Here is a 17,691-nt window from a genome sequence, read left to right on the forward strand (position 1 = left end):
TAACTCCTGTACCCTCCGTCTCCCTTACCTATATCCCCTTGTCTTCCTCGCTCAGATATAACCTCTAACTACACTTCTATCCACTCTATAACTCCTGTAACCTCCTCTTCCCTTACCTATATCCCCTTGTTTTCCTCACTCAGATATAACCTCTAACTACACTTCTATCCACTCTCTAACTCCTGTAACCTCCTCCTCCCTTACCTATATCACCTTTCTCCCTCACTCAGATATAACCTCTTACTACACTTCTATCCACTCTATAACTCCTGTAACCTCCTCCTCCCTTACCTATAGCCCCTTGTCTTCCTCACTCAGATATAACCTCTAACTACACTTCTACCCACTCTATAACTCCTGTAACCTCCTCCTCCATTACCTATAGCCCCTTGTCTTCCTCACTCAGATATAACCTCTAACTACACTTCTACCCACTCTGACTCCTGTAACCTCCTCCTCCCTTAACTATAGCCCCATTGTCTTCTTCTCTCAGATATAACCTCTTATACTTCTATCCACTCCATAATTTCTGTAACCTCCTTCTCCCTTTCTTATATCCCCTTGTCTTTCTCACAGTTGTAAACTGTATTCTGTCAGATGACATACTAAATGTACTGTAGAGGTTTAAGAAAATCTAAGACGTGCGGCATTTATTTGTACTTTATTTATGCGTTAGTCTCATCTCTCATATATATTTTTTTGTTTATTGATCTCCTATGTATATAAATTGCTTTACTGATCTCTGCTATAAGTAGATACATATAAGCTGTATAGTAAATATTTCTTTGTTGTACTAGATGTGTATTACTAAAAATGTACTTTAAAAAACACAATGAATGGCCAGGGCTTAGACTAAACTCTATATTTATTACACAGGTGAAGTGCTTTTCATTTGTGCATTCACAAACTTCATCAGACTAAACAGTCCCTTACTAAAACAGTGTCTTAAATAATCCACAAAGGAAGTGATGCAATCAATTAATTAATTAATCTCAGCTACGAACATTTAAAGTTACATAACATACATTAAAACAGTACTACTGAAACTAATATTTTACTTTCATTAAAAATGTTGAAAACATATTATTGCTGAAACTTGTGTCAAAAATTAAAAAAATAAAAAATGAGAAAATTAACCTGCAGAATCATTGTAAGAAATGAATACAAATACTAAAACACTAAAACAGACTCAACACTGCCTTGATTTTCCTACCTGACCAAGGCTTTTAGTTTTAAAATGCTATTAATTGTACAATAATCATTAAGCCCAGGCCAGACATAAGAATATAAGGATAATTGCCACATCAACTCACCCTTTGCCAAATGTAACATCCATGGACCTACTCTAAGTTTTTTCTTTACTTGTTGAAGACCACAGAATTCAAAACTATGGTTGTTATACATTTGTACATGCTTTGCTAGAGCATCAATTAAGTTGGACTTCCTTATACCATATACATGCTCATATGCCCTATCTTGTAAAGCTCTAGTGTTTTTATCTATGTAATAAGTGGGGCACTGCTTACACCTAGCCACATAGACCACTGCTTTTGAGTTACAGTTCAACCTGTGATTTATTCTGTACTTGTTACCATTAATTTCCACATACTGCCCCTTATAAATAAATTTACAACATCTGCACATCCCACATTTTTTCATTCCTTGTACTTGCAATTTTGGCAGACTATTACCTTCAAGTAGTGCTTTTAAAATTTTACCTCTTCTTGCTACTGTTTTAACCCTACCTATAAATTTATCCCTTATGGATATATCCTCTTGAATAATATTGCAATTTATTTGCAATAATTGCTTGTATCTGATAAAATTGTTTGTTAAATGTAGTTATAAAAGGAGCTGCATAATCAAGTTCTTCATTGTTGCTACATGTTAAACAAGGAGCTAAAGCACCCTCCTGATGCAAAATTGGTATAAAATAAAAATTGTCCCCGGGATTCACTAATCCTCCGTGTAAGACTAAATAAGTCTTATTCGGAAACTGCAGCCTAAGAGGATGATGTCAGCGTGCCATGCATATTCATGAGGGCGTGCTGACACAACTCTAAGGCTAACACGGAGAATGCACGAGTGCAGGGGGCATGTCAGACTGCCGAGCAGTCCAAAAATCCATGCCCCTGCAAGTCCCTCAATCTGCAAATGTCAACTGAAATGAGGGAGTCCGCTCAAATGTGTACATACCCAACACTACACTCCCCCACATTCTAAATCCCTGTACAATTCTAAAATGTAAAACTTTCAATTTTTGTTTTTATTATTCCTGATATAGCTGCCCGTATTTGCGCGTGTTTGCGCAGGTTTGCCCATTGCTTAGCTACAGTTAGCAGTTTAGAGATCAAAGAAGATAATAAGAAACTTATATGCAAATTAAGCCAAATAGCAATAGCATAGTGGTAGAGCCTTCACACAAAGAGGAGGCATTCCCCGTTCGAGTCCCACCCCTCCCCTTTCAATTTTCTGTAGGAAACCATTATAGAAAAATAATTCTTGACATTTATGTTTTAAATTTTAGTAAAAAGCATTGAAATGGCCTATGTAGTAGTGAATGATATTATATATATATATATAAGAAGGTGAATTGGTTATGCATACTGATGAATGCATAAGTAACATATCTTAAGCAATGTGAAGCACTGCTAAGCAAAATTTACCAGTATTAAGCACATTTAAGCATAAATGCTCATAGCTTAGCACTGCTTTAACTAGCACAATGGCTTTGCGCAGAGCTGTGCATCGCGCCAACTAGCGCAAACAAAACATGTTTGTGCGTAGTTGCGCACTGCGCATACTAGCACAACGTCGGGCAACATAGAGCAATATTGGGCAACATAGAGCAACGTAGAGCAACGTTGGGCAAAGTTGAGCAAAGTCGGCTAAACACAGCCACACCCCCTAGCCGGTCTGGGCAGTAGTAAAATAAAAAGCAATGACAGGCCTTGAACCCGGGATACTGTGCACCATAATCACAGCACTGAACCACTAAGCCATGACAGCTTTTAATATTCATGCAGTGTCAACACACATATACATATTAATGAAAGTTTACCCAGTGCAAAGCAGGTGTGCTTTCAGCTGAGAAATTTCAAAAATGGCCAATCACAAATAAGTGCAGGAAATGAGGCATATTTAAGCTCCATAGGCGGGAATACTTGCCATAACTGGTTGTAGCTCCCATCTGCAGGCAGCATGGCTGGTGTTGGAGAGGGCTCTCACTTTCGAGAGCAATGGTGGGGCATTGAAGAGTCAAAAGTGATGGTTTGGCTCCTAGTCCATAATCATGATGCCAGACTCCTGTAGGGCCAGTTCCAAGGCACTGAATACAAAGCGGAAGCCTGAAACTGTCTCGCCCATGATCTCACCAGTGCCACAGGCATCTCTTGGACTGTTGAGCAGGTCAGACACCACTACTCAGACCTGAAGAGATGCAAGGAGGACCGACTGAACCAGTGGATACAGGAGGCCCATGGGATGGAAAATGCCCCACTACTGAGTAGGTAGCCATGGAATTAATTATGCAAGAATTGCTATCATAGTCTATATTATGGATATGTATGTCTCAATATCACTTCATTTACTTCACAGCTGCAGGTGTCCGTGCTGAGAATCAGCAAGCCTATGCAGATAGGCTGCTAAGGCTGCACCACCAGGCAGGTTAGTGATTATTCTGCATGTATTGTTATATAAAATAAGTGAGAGAGCCTGAAAAAAAGTGTTGTAGCCCAATAATAAAGGTATAATAAGTCTTGAATAACATCTCTGCATGTACTGTTATATAAAATAAGTGAGAGAGCCTGAAAAAGAGTGTTGTAATCCATTAATAAAGGTATAATACATATTGAATGAGTCTTCTGCATGCACAGATATATCAAATAAATGAGAGAGCCTCTAGAAAAGTGTGCAATGTAATTAATAAAGGTATAATTCCTGAATGTGTGTCCATGTCACTTTCTTCGAAATGTTGTTGTACTCTTGCTTTATAGAAATAGTACTGTTGTATTAAGTGCTGTCAACCCACACTTGTGTAGGCCCATAGAAAGTGGATGAAGGGAGTACCAGTAGCTGTAAAGCATATATACAGTCCTCAACTGTTGGTTCATGGCTGGCATGTATAGGTAAACCTGGCACATGAGTAGCTTGTTACTGTGTTCCCCATAAATGTCAGTGTGCTGCTAGAAATGTAGGGGGCTGTTAAAATATAACTGATAATGTCACCTGAACACATCCAGATATGTAGATATATAAATATAAATAAAATATATAGATATGTTGCAGTAACATCTGCATCCTGGACAGTTTGTTTGTTAGATACAGGTCAGGTATATAAGGAACTAGCAAAACCCATTCCACAATTTAACGGACATTGCCTAGTGTAATAAGACATGTAGGGGATATATACCTGCAGTCAATAGGAATGTAGTGTAAACTATAAGTACATATAAGTTGTTAATGGAGATATCTTTTTACACCCTACTGTATGTGCATAAACAATGCAATTCCACACCTCAATGGGTATGTCTAATCTCAAAACATTTGTTGGGACATATGTCCTATTGGTTTATAAATATCTGCATTTACTTTGATGCATGTGCCCTGTTCAAATACCACAATCTTGGTGGCCTGTTGCCACCAATCAATCCTGCATGCTGTTGGAATGTCCACTGTTGTTCTATATATGCATGTGTTATGCTTGCTGCTCAACTGTTGGAACTCTGGTGTGTTAGGTTAATGGGAATATTACTGCATGCTGTTACAACTAATTTGGAATGCTGTTGGCTGTTATCAACCCATATTGTCATTAAATCCTCCTAAACATAGAACGTATGGGAAGGCCGGTCCCAGCGGACCCACCTGTCCCACCTCAGCTGGCAAAGGCACCTGGCAACAGTAGGTCCGGTGCCCAGCCCGGAACCTCCTCCTCCATTGGCCCTGTGCCACCTTCGGGAGGAAGCACTGCAGGGGATGGGGCTCGTCCCCCCTGCAAGCGTGGCCAGAGGAGGGCCACCTATCACCCTCCGAACATTCCGGGCTGTGGTGAGTAGGGAGATTGAGCGTTCAGTCGCTGATCCTCTACGCCAGCTTGAGGCACGTGTGGCGTGACTCACGTGTGAGCCTGCCCCTCCTATGTAGACCCCAGCACAGCCACCCTCTGGGCTGTGAAGGTGCAGTGGTGACTGCCCATGGGTGGGGATCTCAGTTCCACTGTTGCCATCTGTGGGCTCATGGGCTTGCGATTTTCAAACATCCTTCCCTATCAATGTTGTTCACCACCACATGTGTCATATTCTGCCCCTGTATGCATCTTGTGTGTCTTGTCTGTTTACCTCCCCAACCTACCTCCCCAAATATATCTACTTCCCCTACCCCACATTCCACTCTCATCTGAAAAAAAAAAAGGGCAATCTGCTGGCCAAAAAAAATTATGCCCCATACATAGCTGCCCATTCTCCACACATGTCCGATGGACACATAAATTGAAATTTAATTGGCAGTACAGCATACTTCGTTGTCCTCACCCCTCTCTCAGGGGTGGAAGGTTTCAAATTTCCCTCCAAATTACTAGCATATGCACAGCTGTTGCTGTTAAAGAAATGGGCAGCTATGGACCTTCCCTACACCCGTCCTGCACATCCCAAGCTGTTTTCCCTACTGGCTTTCCCTCTTTGTGTCCTTTCTCACCACTTTCCTATCTCCCCATTCTCTATTCTTTCAAAGAAATGAGAGCGGAGGTTAGCGGAAGTAAATACTTTTAAGCAGTAGTTAGCGTGTTTGCGCAAGTGTGCCCTTGTGTGCGCTTAGCTAAGTATTGCTAAGCTTCATGCAAACCCACGCAAACCCGCTTACAAGTGCTTAAAACTGCCTTAGTCACCCTGCATGTGAGGGCCCTTGTTCTGCTCAGCAGGAAAATAAAACACAACTGTCAGTCTCGAACCCCAGACCTTGGGCACACTAGACTGCATGAAGTACCATTAAGCCACAGTAGATATACAGCAGGTTGTTGCTGAAACATATATATCATGCATCAGAATGAGTGAATGTAAAGGAAAGATAGGAATGCCATAACACAAAACCTGTTCTGTGGAACATTACCAGCAGTTGTTGTGGAATTGCATTACATGACTGTGATAACAGAACCAGACATTCTAGCAGTAAATAATGTTACAGCAGCACATTACAACCCTGACACAGTATCATAGCAGGACAATCCCCACCCAAACGTACAAATTACTTGTGTGTTCAGTGTCCAGCAAGTATGTAGGTAGGCATACTCAGTACTGGAATTGTCCAGTTTTCATGTGCATCCTGTGCTAATGTCAACAATAAAAAAGCACCAACTGTGCAGAAGTGAGTACATTAATATTCACAGTATAGCAGTTCACAAACAGTTCATGTTCCAAATGAATACATCTCAATAACTATGTATGTATGGCAGCTAAATGTATAAGTAGAACAGAAACTACATACTCCCATGTATCTTGTGTTAGCATTTGTAGGGGTGAGTACAATTCTACACTGACAACTGTGTACTGGAAGTGGCAACATTCATGTCTGAGTACAACATTCAAATCACTGGCTACACCCCTAGGTTCAGATATAAGAAGTATACCAACCTTCTGACTTACACAACGGTGTCCACAGCAAACAAGCATGGTCCCCACTTTGGAAAACTGAAAGGGCTATGCCTACCTGACCTAGCAATTTATAGCACTGGGTTGCTATGACAGTGACTACTGCAATTACCACACAGCAGGCTGCATGCAATTAGCAAATGGTGGCCACCAATTGGTGCAGAGGCCATCACATGCACATGTGCAGATACCTATAAAAGCAGGCTTTACTTGCTGTCCACACATGCAATCATTTCATTGCAACTATGGAGAGAGAGAGAGCGAGAGAGAAAGACACACACAGACAGACACCAACAGCTACAACAAGAGCAACAGCAACAGCAACAGAAAAAAAAGATATTAAAAAAATATATTAACAAAAAAAAAAATTAAAAAAAAATATATATTTAAAAAAAAACATTATACAAAACACACGGAACTGACAAATACAAACACATACAATGGAAAGTTATGTAACAGATATGTATTTACTGGCATGTAGTAGATGTTTTTGAAGAGTACTCTACATACTTTGAATCATCCATATGTGGCAGCAGTACGTATCTATGCACAGATGCCCTCCATAACTACTGCCATGGAGAAATCAGTGTGTAGCTGTGTGCAGTGGGATATGACTGTGACATATGTAGTTCAGCATTAAATGTCAAACATCTGATCCATGTTATCTGTGTTCTGTACAGTAGTGTCTACAATGTATGTTTGGGGGAGTAGCGCATACAGTTATATAAACATGGATGTGACAGAGTAACAAATGCATGATAGTCATATTAACGTGTAGCTTAGCATTGGCAACAGCTGTACCAGGCTAGTATGCTAATCTAGCATTTGCAGCTATATATACACCATCTAATATTACTGTGTGCTCACATGTGACACCTGTTCATGTTGCAGCAAGGCCCAACAGGTCAACCGTGAGGCCCACGGACTTACAACAGTGTGGACCATGTGTGTATGGCACACACATATGGACAGATCAGTCTGCATCAGATATATTAGCATTTGTACATGTGCATAGAGCAAGGGACGTACTGCAACTGTTTGTGAAGGGTGGACATATATATGTTGGTGAAGGTTGTTAAGTGCATATTTCTATGTAGGTTGTAGTGTGTGGCAAACAAGACAGCATACAGTGCTGGTATATGACATGTGGTGGTTAAATGCTGTGGGTATGATTTGTCAGGTTTACAGTGTTGCAGCCAGTGAGGCCTGCTAAAGCTACATGGGCTGAGAACACCTTCAATGCATTCCGCACAACACTGTGCAATATTATTACATAACTGTATACCTCACAACCTTTGCATAATTGATATTCCCACCAGGAAAGGTGGACTGTATATGTGCCTATATGTATATCTATATGTACACCAATGGATGTCAATATGTATGTGTATATATACAGATACATATATATATATATCTATATATATATATATATATATATATATATATATATATATACAGAGAGAGAGAGAGAGAGAGAGGGTCATATTTACTGTGACAAATGCCTGTGACAAAGCCATGGACTCAAGCGCAATGTTGAAACTGCATTGGCATCCCTTCTGGCAAAACCTCCGTACCCATGAACTACCACATAGGTGATAGTCTGCTTAGCACTGAAAGTGTGATAAGAGTCCATGGGACACAGGTGGACAGTAGTCTCCCCTTTGATAATCACAGTGCCAAACTAGTCATGTAATCTGTCTACGTGGCAGACCTCCTCACATAAGGTGTGTCATCCAGGTAAATATAGGTCAGTGTTCCCCTCTACTCATCAGATATAAAACCCATTATAGAGTACAATGCCCCATGTGGTATGTGCCTCACAAGACATCTACAGCAACTGGAAAGGCCACAGACATACTTCACAAAGAGTGATACCAGCCTCAAACAGATGCCCTATGCAGACCGTCTCACAAAACCACAGCTAGACTGTGTTGCATACCGCCTATCCAGAGGTGACCTCTGCCTAACATACAAAGCTATTTCAAACCCAGAGCTGTTGGACATGTTCCACGTAAACAGATCACAATCCCTACCAGCTACACACTCTAGGGACCTAAAACTTGTCACCTCAATAGACAGAACATACTGGAGGGATAGATTCCTATCTCAGAGACATCCCATACTCTGGAACAAACCACCTATCAACAGCAAACCAAGCTCCTCATTAGCAGTCATCATGAATAATCCTGATGATTGGATGGGAGATAGGAAATACACACCGGGAATCACCTCTGTGGCTCTGCTGGACAGGGGCATGTGAAATTTGATTACATGTGTGTCAAAGGCCAGGGTAGCATATGGCTAGGCTTCTACAGGCCCTAGGGCCAATAGCCTATTACCTACCTATGAACCAATACACACCCACATGTACTTGTTGCAATAATTGCTATGTGAGGTTGACTGAGTGTCATGGTGAAAGTGTTGGTGAATGTGTCGAGGTTCTGTCAATGTGTGATAGCTTAGTGGGAAACTGTTTCCATCATGCTATTTTGTGTCCTAGCTGTGATCCCTGAAAAAGATGTGTATGCTATTGCTAGGCAGAAAAAGGCAGTATGACGTACGGTCTGACATAGTCCCTTGATGTGGATTGGGGTGTGGCATTGTAGGCTAAAGCAGTACATGTATGCTTATTGATTGGTATTGCTGGTGAATCCAAATCCCGTATGAACTGTAGTACTACCTGAAGCTGTATACCTAAACAGCACAGAATGGTGTATGTCCACATTGCTTGGAAACACTGTTATGTGTGCTCCCTGTAGTCCTCACAGATTGCATACCTCAAGCATAAAGTTTTGAAAGTACTGACACATAGTACTGTATGGTACACAGGTAAAGCTAATCTGGGTTGCCATACCTTTGTGTCTTGTATGTATGTGTGATGTGTGTGTGGGTATGCCTGTAATATGCCCTCGGTCATATGTGTGTTACAGGATATAAGTGCGTATCTAGCAACATGTATAGTCTAGTACAGCAGTATGCCACCTATACTAATGAATGTGCACATATGTTAGGCAGGGGTTTGACACCATTAACTAGTGTGGTATATCAGTAATACTGTAACTGGACTTTACAATCATTGCAATGAATGACATATTTCATTATGCATTAACTTGATATATACCTCCTGTGGCTAGGTGGTGCATTGTGTCATATACAGTGTGACATGTACTGTTGTATAGTCTTACATACTGGTTTCTCTTTGTTGCTGTGCAGAACATGGTTTGATATATAGAGCATGCCAGGCACTGTCAGGCAGTTGTGGTATGAGCACCGATATGTGGTATTGAAAGTGTGTATCCTCTGACACCCAATAGGTTGCTATATATGGAGGTTCAGTGATATCTGTACTTTAGAATGTTAAGTGTGCCACATGACTTGCTCACACATATTGTTTCATTGTCTTCCAGAGTCATGGCTCACCATCGCAATCCATCATACAGCCTAGCTGAGGATGAGCAGATCACAACCAGCTTGGTTCAGCACTATGCCCTGCTGTTCTCAAGAACCAGCCAGGACCAGCATGAGCGGACTACACTGTGGCAAGATGTTGTCCGTCGGGTAAATGACATAGGCATGCATAACCAGACATATGAGCAGGTACGCCATCACTGAAGTGATTTACTTAGACATGTCCGGAAGCGTGTGTCTGATGTCCATAGACAACAGCTTGCCACAGGTGGTGGGGTAGCCATCCATCCCCCCCTCACCAGAGTGGAGGAGCTGCTCCTCAGCATGGTGGCTCCTGGCCAACAACAACAACAGCAAATGTGTATCATCATGGAGGCCGGAGCTACCCAGCAAGTTGACACGGAGCGTGCAGGTAACATAGCATATCTGTAGACTACTGTTACGTCTATTGGTAGATCATGCATATGTGAAATGTGTAATATGTAGTTAGAAGTTGTGGAGCCTGGTGTTGTGCAATACTGATAATTTGGAACATAATCTGTAGGCCTGTGACTGTTAACCGTTGTACTACTGTAAGATTGTGAACCCACAATAGCAATGCCACAGTTGTTGCCACTGACAAACTGTCTGATATCCTTGTAGGTCCCTCTGGTGTGACAGCAAGGCAGCAGACCCATGCTGGTGAGTGTGTTCTACATTTAATATTACATGATATATGTGCATGTCAAAGGTGAGGTGTAGGACATGTACACGTAACACACCTATGCATAATGTATGCTGTGCATGTTTGCTGTGAGACTATGCATGTCCCAGTAATATGTGTAGCTGCCTCAAACACATGCAATACACAGAGCATCCCACACAATTGTGGCAAAACTGTAGTGGACATTGGATAGGCAGATTCGATACAAATGCACACATCATACGCAACAATGTCATACGCAGTACATGTTAATATGCTACACATGGCGTATTCAGACACCCGCTGTAAGGTCACACTCCAGTATCCCAAATGTCATCCACACAGCACACATAACATACCTGAATGGTAGGGGCCTATCATGGGGCTGTGCGACACTCTGCAACACATAACACACTCATGTTAGGCAATGCTCCCTATTGGGCACCTTACAAACCCATGTAACAACTGGTTGTGAAATGGTGAATGTAGCCATGGTACTGCAGTTCAGGTACAGCATGCTAGGTGCCGGTCTGGCACACATTAGTAGCCTTGAGTGACCACATGATGCTGCATGATGCTGGCTCATGGTACTACACCCCATCCAGTTACAGTAACCACAGTACTACACATAACATTCATGCTATGCACCTCACTGTTGTGTGTGTGCAAACATATGCACCTATACACAATATGCATAGCAATCACCATTTGTACAAAGTGACACATATATGTCTTGTAATGCTATGGAGTGTATAGGTCACATGACACACATTGGGTATGTGTGATGTTTAATGTTGCAGTTGTGTTGTATCATGCCATGTCATGGCTGGCACTGGCATGTACACAATATGTCCTACACTCACCATAACCTCTGTACAATGGCTATGTTGAGCAATGGTATTCCATCACATATACATGCACCACTCATCCTGTGTGTATACATAGCATGCATGTGCTAAACCTGTGTCCACAATTATCTGCTAAAGACACAGACACTCTAATCAGAAATGGATATCTATGTGACACACAGATACACATGCAGCCATGGTATGTATACCTGTGAGTGATAGTACACAGGACATCGCAGAGCTTTCAATACTTGCACAGCAATGTTGTGTCCATGTACACATTGCATTCCAGGGTGATGCCAATCACTGAACAACAACACACATGCATCAGAGCCATGTATACTGTTATTAGCAAGGGCTGTCTACACCTGCACTGCATGCTGTTGAGCAACACACGTCCTGCATGCTGACATATGTGATATGACTGTTTGGCTTGTGATACATTACCCCACCATCAACCACTATTGAGTATGTTATGGATTGCTGGTGGTGTGTGTGTGTGTGTGTGTGTGTGTGTGTGTGTGTGTGTGTGTGTGTGTGTGTGTGTGTTTAAGTGAGGTGTATATTTGTGTGCATGTGTGCATGTGTGCATGTATTCATGTGTGCATGTGTGCAGTGTCCATGTGTTCATGTGTTCATGTGTGCATGTGTGCATGTGTACATGTGTTCATGTGTGCATGTGTGCATGTGTTCCGACATCATAGTCGTAAAGTGTGTTTCCTGTCTTCCTCTCACAGGTGCTGAGGTTGGGCTGGCTCACTGCAGCAGGGAACATGATGTCACTGAGCAAAATAGTGATGATGAGGATAGGTGTGTTGAGGCACAGGCATGTTTGCCAGGGTATGTCGTTGGGCCACTAATCAACAGAACACAAGTTTCCACCCCATCCATGCACACAGTCATACTGTCAATACATCCATCACCAATGCCCTTAGCTGAGGGGCAGTATACAGTCGGCATTGGCCAAGACAGTGTGGTATCTATGGCACATGCATCCCAACACAGCAGCCATACCCAGATGTCTGGAAGGGTACCACATAGGCAGATGTCTAGGGGTTCTCGTCTGAGCACTGCTGCTCATCATGCCCCTGGCAGACGTGCCACAGGTCTTACAACCTCACGCATGTTCCAGGCTGTCATGGAGGCACAGGCACATATAGAACGGTACACCAGACAGGGACTAAGGGCACAGATGGCACATAACACCATTGTAATTGACAGTATCCGTGACCTAGCAGGTGCCATGCATAATTACACTGAGGTCACTGATAGACGTTGGGGTGAGACATTTGATGTCCTCCGCAATGTCATGTCCATGTGTCAGAACAGTGCGGGACGGTTGAGACATCGATGTGGATGTAAGCCAGCAACATCAGCATCTGGCAGTCACCGCGGACATCCCTCAAGTCACAGCCACTGCCGTAGTGCCAGTACCAGCCCCAGCAATGTTGGGGGTGGGCTGTCCATAGACCATCCTAGAAGACCACATGCACGTGGCTCTGGACAGTCCCAGCAAGGACCTGGGTCCAGTGTACATCTGTCCACCTCTGAGGATAGTATCCAGTCTGGCTTAGTACCTGATACTGTCGGTAGCACATCTGTCAGGCACAGGTACCGTGTCCGTGGCCAGAGATGGTGAGCTGTAAAGCCTGGCAGGTACAGTCTGTGGCTGTCCCACTAATCCCTGTATATGGCAGCCACATGGTGGAACTCTGTGCATGCAGACAGACACAGACATAAAACAGACACCTAGGGCTAACACATACCCACACACATTACATCAACATTGGCCCATAGCAGTATTCTTGGCCCTCACACACACACACACACACACACACACACACACACACACACACACACACACACACACACACACACACACACACACATGTCGATTGTATGGCTCAATGTAGGCCTCTGGCAAAACAAGAACACACCCTGTGCATATGATGAAACCTGTGCCTGGAAATGCATACTGTGGCCTATAATGCATTCTCCAGATGACACACACATCCTCCACAAGGGTATCATACAGACAGATACCTGTTGTCAAACCCATGCTGTAAAGCTATAAGCCAACCAGAGCATAGTCATCCACCTTTACGAAACATAGTATCCCCACAGTGCCACATAGGTAGTAGCCACCAACATGCTGAACAGGTACCGATGTGAACATGCAGCCAAGTGTTACGTCATCTCTACTTTGGTAATCACATTTCCAAAGGTATTTAGAAATCCCTCGCTGGATCACATAAGCAATAAGGGGTCTGCATGCATATCCACAAAGGTTGTTGTATACCTATAATGAAAAGCCATCATTGACAGACTTTGCTGCATTTTAACAGGTTTGTAATATACCTCAGCCATAAACCCTCACTCACACAATTCAATAGATACTGTAATGAGTGTGTGTGACACAGATGACCTAGGCCAGGGATCACTGCAGTCGCTGGCCTTGTCACAAGCATACAGATGTGACCTAAGGTCTGGAAAGCGGCAGCACACTCTGGCAAAGATGACAGATGTGTTCCTGGAGAAAGAAGGGTTCCACCTATGAAATAATTGTGGTCACATGTACATATATGTATTTGCCACACAGCTACCAGACATGTGCAATGCACATACTGTTGTCATACAGTAGTAAAAGCAAAACCCACAACACATTGACGAACAGTGCTACACACATAGAGCACAAACACACTAACCAAGTGTAGGCTTCAAACCCCTACTTAACTATTGTATGATACTAGAGAAGTATACATTAACACGATGCACTATACACATTACTGGGAGTTTTTGTTTCACCAGGTATATTTGTAGTATGGTGACATCATCAGACTTGACAAAGATTAGGATACCACTTTTAAGGTGTTTTACTATTCTCCAAAAAGGTTGTGTCTCTCCAAGGAAATCATACACAAACACACACTTGTCAAGTGCAGGATTCATACCCCTATCTAACTACTTCATGATACTAGATGAGTACGCATTAATACGACGCGCTATACACGTCATTGGGAATTTTCCTTTCCACAGGTATATTTGTAGGATGATGACATCATCAGACTTGACAAATATTAGGATACCACTTTTAAGGTGTTTTACCACTCTCCAGAAAGGTTGCTCCTCTTCAAGGAGGTCACACACTTGTCAAGTGCAGGATTCAAACCCCTACCTAATTACTTCATAATACCAGAGGAGTACGCATTAACATGACACACTATACACATTACTGGGTGCACTCTTTTCCACAGGTATATTTGTAGGATGGTGACATCATCAGACTTGACAAAGATTAGGATACCACTTTTAAGGTGTTTTATTACTCTCCAAAAAGGTTGCTTCTCTCCAAGTAAATCACACACGAACACACACACTTGTCAAGTATAGGATTCAAACCCCTACCTAACTACGTCATAATACTACAGGAGTACACATTTACACGACGCGCTATGCACATTACTGTGAGTTTTCCTTTCCACAGGTATATTTGAAGGATGGTGATATCATCAGACTAGACTAAGTGGGTTACATTAGGTGACATTAGGTGGGCTACATAGAAGGAATGTCTATACACTTTGGCCATGTGATCATCAAAGGAGAGTTTACTATCTACCTGTGTTCCCAGGGCCATAATGACTTTCTCTGTACATACCGGATTACCACCTATGTGGTCATTTGTGTGCACTTTGTTTTATCCAAAGGGGATCACTATGCATTCTTTGGCATTCTGCTTTAGGGCAACGTTTTGACACCAGGTATCTGTCTCTGTAAGACCCTTTTGGAGGATGTCTGTGTCAGCCGTAGAGTTGAGTATGGACCACAGTTAGCAGTCATCTGCAAACCTGTTCAGCCATACTCCTCCTGTACTTGCCTGTACCTCTGAGCAGTACCTACTGAACAGGTGGGGTCCCAGGACCAAGACCTGTGTGATGCCATTTGTGACTGGTTCAGAGTCGGACATGGCACCCGCAACCCTTAACATGTGTGTTTGATCTGTGAGCCACTTGGCCACCCATCCTGTGACATATCTGTTAATGTTCAAGCTGGTAAGCTTGTCCATGATGACAGAGTGGGGAATGGTGTAGAAAGTCCTTAGAGAGGTCCAGGTGGGCTGTGTGGACTACATTCACCTCCATCTATGTCCTTGGTAACTGTTTCAAATAAGTCAACTAGGATTAAGAGGCAGGATCTGCCTTTAACAAGGCCAAGTTGGGTAGAGTCCAGTGTCTGGAGGTCTCCAATGTCTCTGTTTATGGGTTCCATGATAATTTGCTCCATAGCTTTGCAGACCAGGCTGAGTAGACCTATAGGGCAATTGTTGCCAGGTTCTGTTGTGGCACCCCCTTTGTGGAGCTGGATGAGTGTTGGTGTATGCCATTCTTTGGGTACATAGCCTGTGGTACGATTGAGTTTGGACAGTGAATGTAGGTGAGGGTATAGTTCTTTTTGGGGCTGGTGTACACCGCAGCCTGGGACAACATCCAGTCCCATTGATGCTGTGTTCTTAGCTTTGGAGAGGGCTGTCTTTACCTGCATGTCCATGAAGTCTGGGGCTCTGCATTCTTCTGGGATGGACACATGACCTTTTGGGGGTGATGGGGGGTTTGCACTGAACCTTTCCCCAGGATGTGGGCAATGTAAGTTGGTTTAGTGTATTTCTTACCATTTTTCAGTAGCTGACAGCATATTTGGAAGTTACCATCTACATGTTTGGTATAGCTAACGAAGGATTTGTGGTTGTTATTCTTACATTCCTTGGCAATTTGTCTTTAGAAACTGGGCTTGGATTATTTTATGAGCGATCACTGTTTCTTCCTAATAATGATCAGTGATGCCTTTCCTTTTGTGAAGTTTGCTCTATCATGTGCTCATTTCCTCCTGCTGTTGTCTAGCTTATTTAGGGGTGATGACCACCAGATTGGTTTCTTATTTTTGGAGGAGTGCATCTTGGTTTTATTTGGGATGTCTCGATCAATGCATTCCTGTAGATGCTCATAGGATGCACTTGTAAATTATACGGCAGATTGTATGGCATTATCCTATAGCAAGGGGGCTTTGGAACTTTCCACTTTGGTCTTGGGAAGTGTGCAGTTTGCTTTTGAAACTGTGTTCACAGTGGTTTCATTGACTGGGGGGGGGTGGGATGTGGATGTCCAGTGTGATTACTTTATGGTCTGATATTGCCAGCAATGGGTTTATCTCTGTTGTGGTACACTGGTACCCCATGTTGGTGATGATCAGGTCCAGTATGTTCTCACCTCTAGTGGGCATGGTGACCAGGTGTTCCAGGGTGTTAGAGTTTTTAAACTCTAGGAAACATTGGGCAATGGACGTTGTACATGAGTAATACTCCCATTCAATGTTTCGGTAGTTGTAATCTCCTCATATAATGGTGTTTGATAGGACCTTTGTAATTTGCACTGTTCTCAGAACCATAAGCAGCTTTGCCCAATTTTAGTTGCACTTGCATGGTCTCCAAGGCCTCATGCTGTGCCACTAACTTGTAGGCGTGGGTATCCTTAAGGTAAATGGATACACCCCTTCCTTTGGTATTTCACTCATGGTTTTGGGTCCAAAAATCAGAGGGAATGTGAGTGTTTTACGTGGAGCATGTCCAACAGCTCTGTGTTTGACATAGCTTTGTATGTTAGGCAGAGAACACCTCTGAGTAGGCGATATGCAAGGGAGTACGGCTGGAGCATTTTGAGATGGTTTGTGCATGGCATGTATTTCAGGCCTCTACTGCTCTTTGTGAGGTATTGCTGCAAGCTTTCCAGTTGTTGTAGTTGTCTTGTGAGGTACATAGCAAAAGGGGCATTGTACTCTATTATGGTTCTAGTGAGTGATGAGTAGAGGGGAACAATGTCCTCTTCTATTCTGCATGAGACACCTTTTGTGATGAGGTGTGCCACATAGGAGGATTTCCTGACTACTGTGGGGATGTGATTATCACAGTTGTTTCCACTGCCCATCTGTGACCCAAGGTCTCTTGTCACACTTTCTGTGTTAAGTATACTACCGCCTATGTTGTAGTTCATGGCTACAGAGTTTTTAACAAAGGGGATGACAATGCACATTTTGGCATAGAGCTTGAGCCCATGGCTTT

This window comes from Protopterus annectens, chromosome 4.part0 (genome assembly GCF_019279795.1).
Source record: "Protopterus annectens isolate FY-2018-M chromosome 4.part0, PAN1.0, whole genome shotgun sequence".
NCBI lineage: Eukaryota > Metazoa > Chordata > Ceratodontiformes > Protopteridae > Protopterus > Protopterus annectens.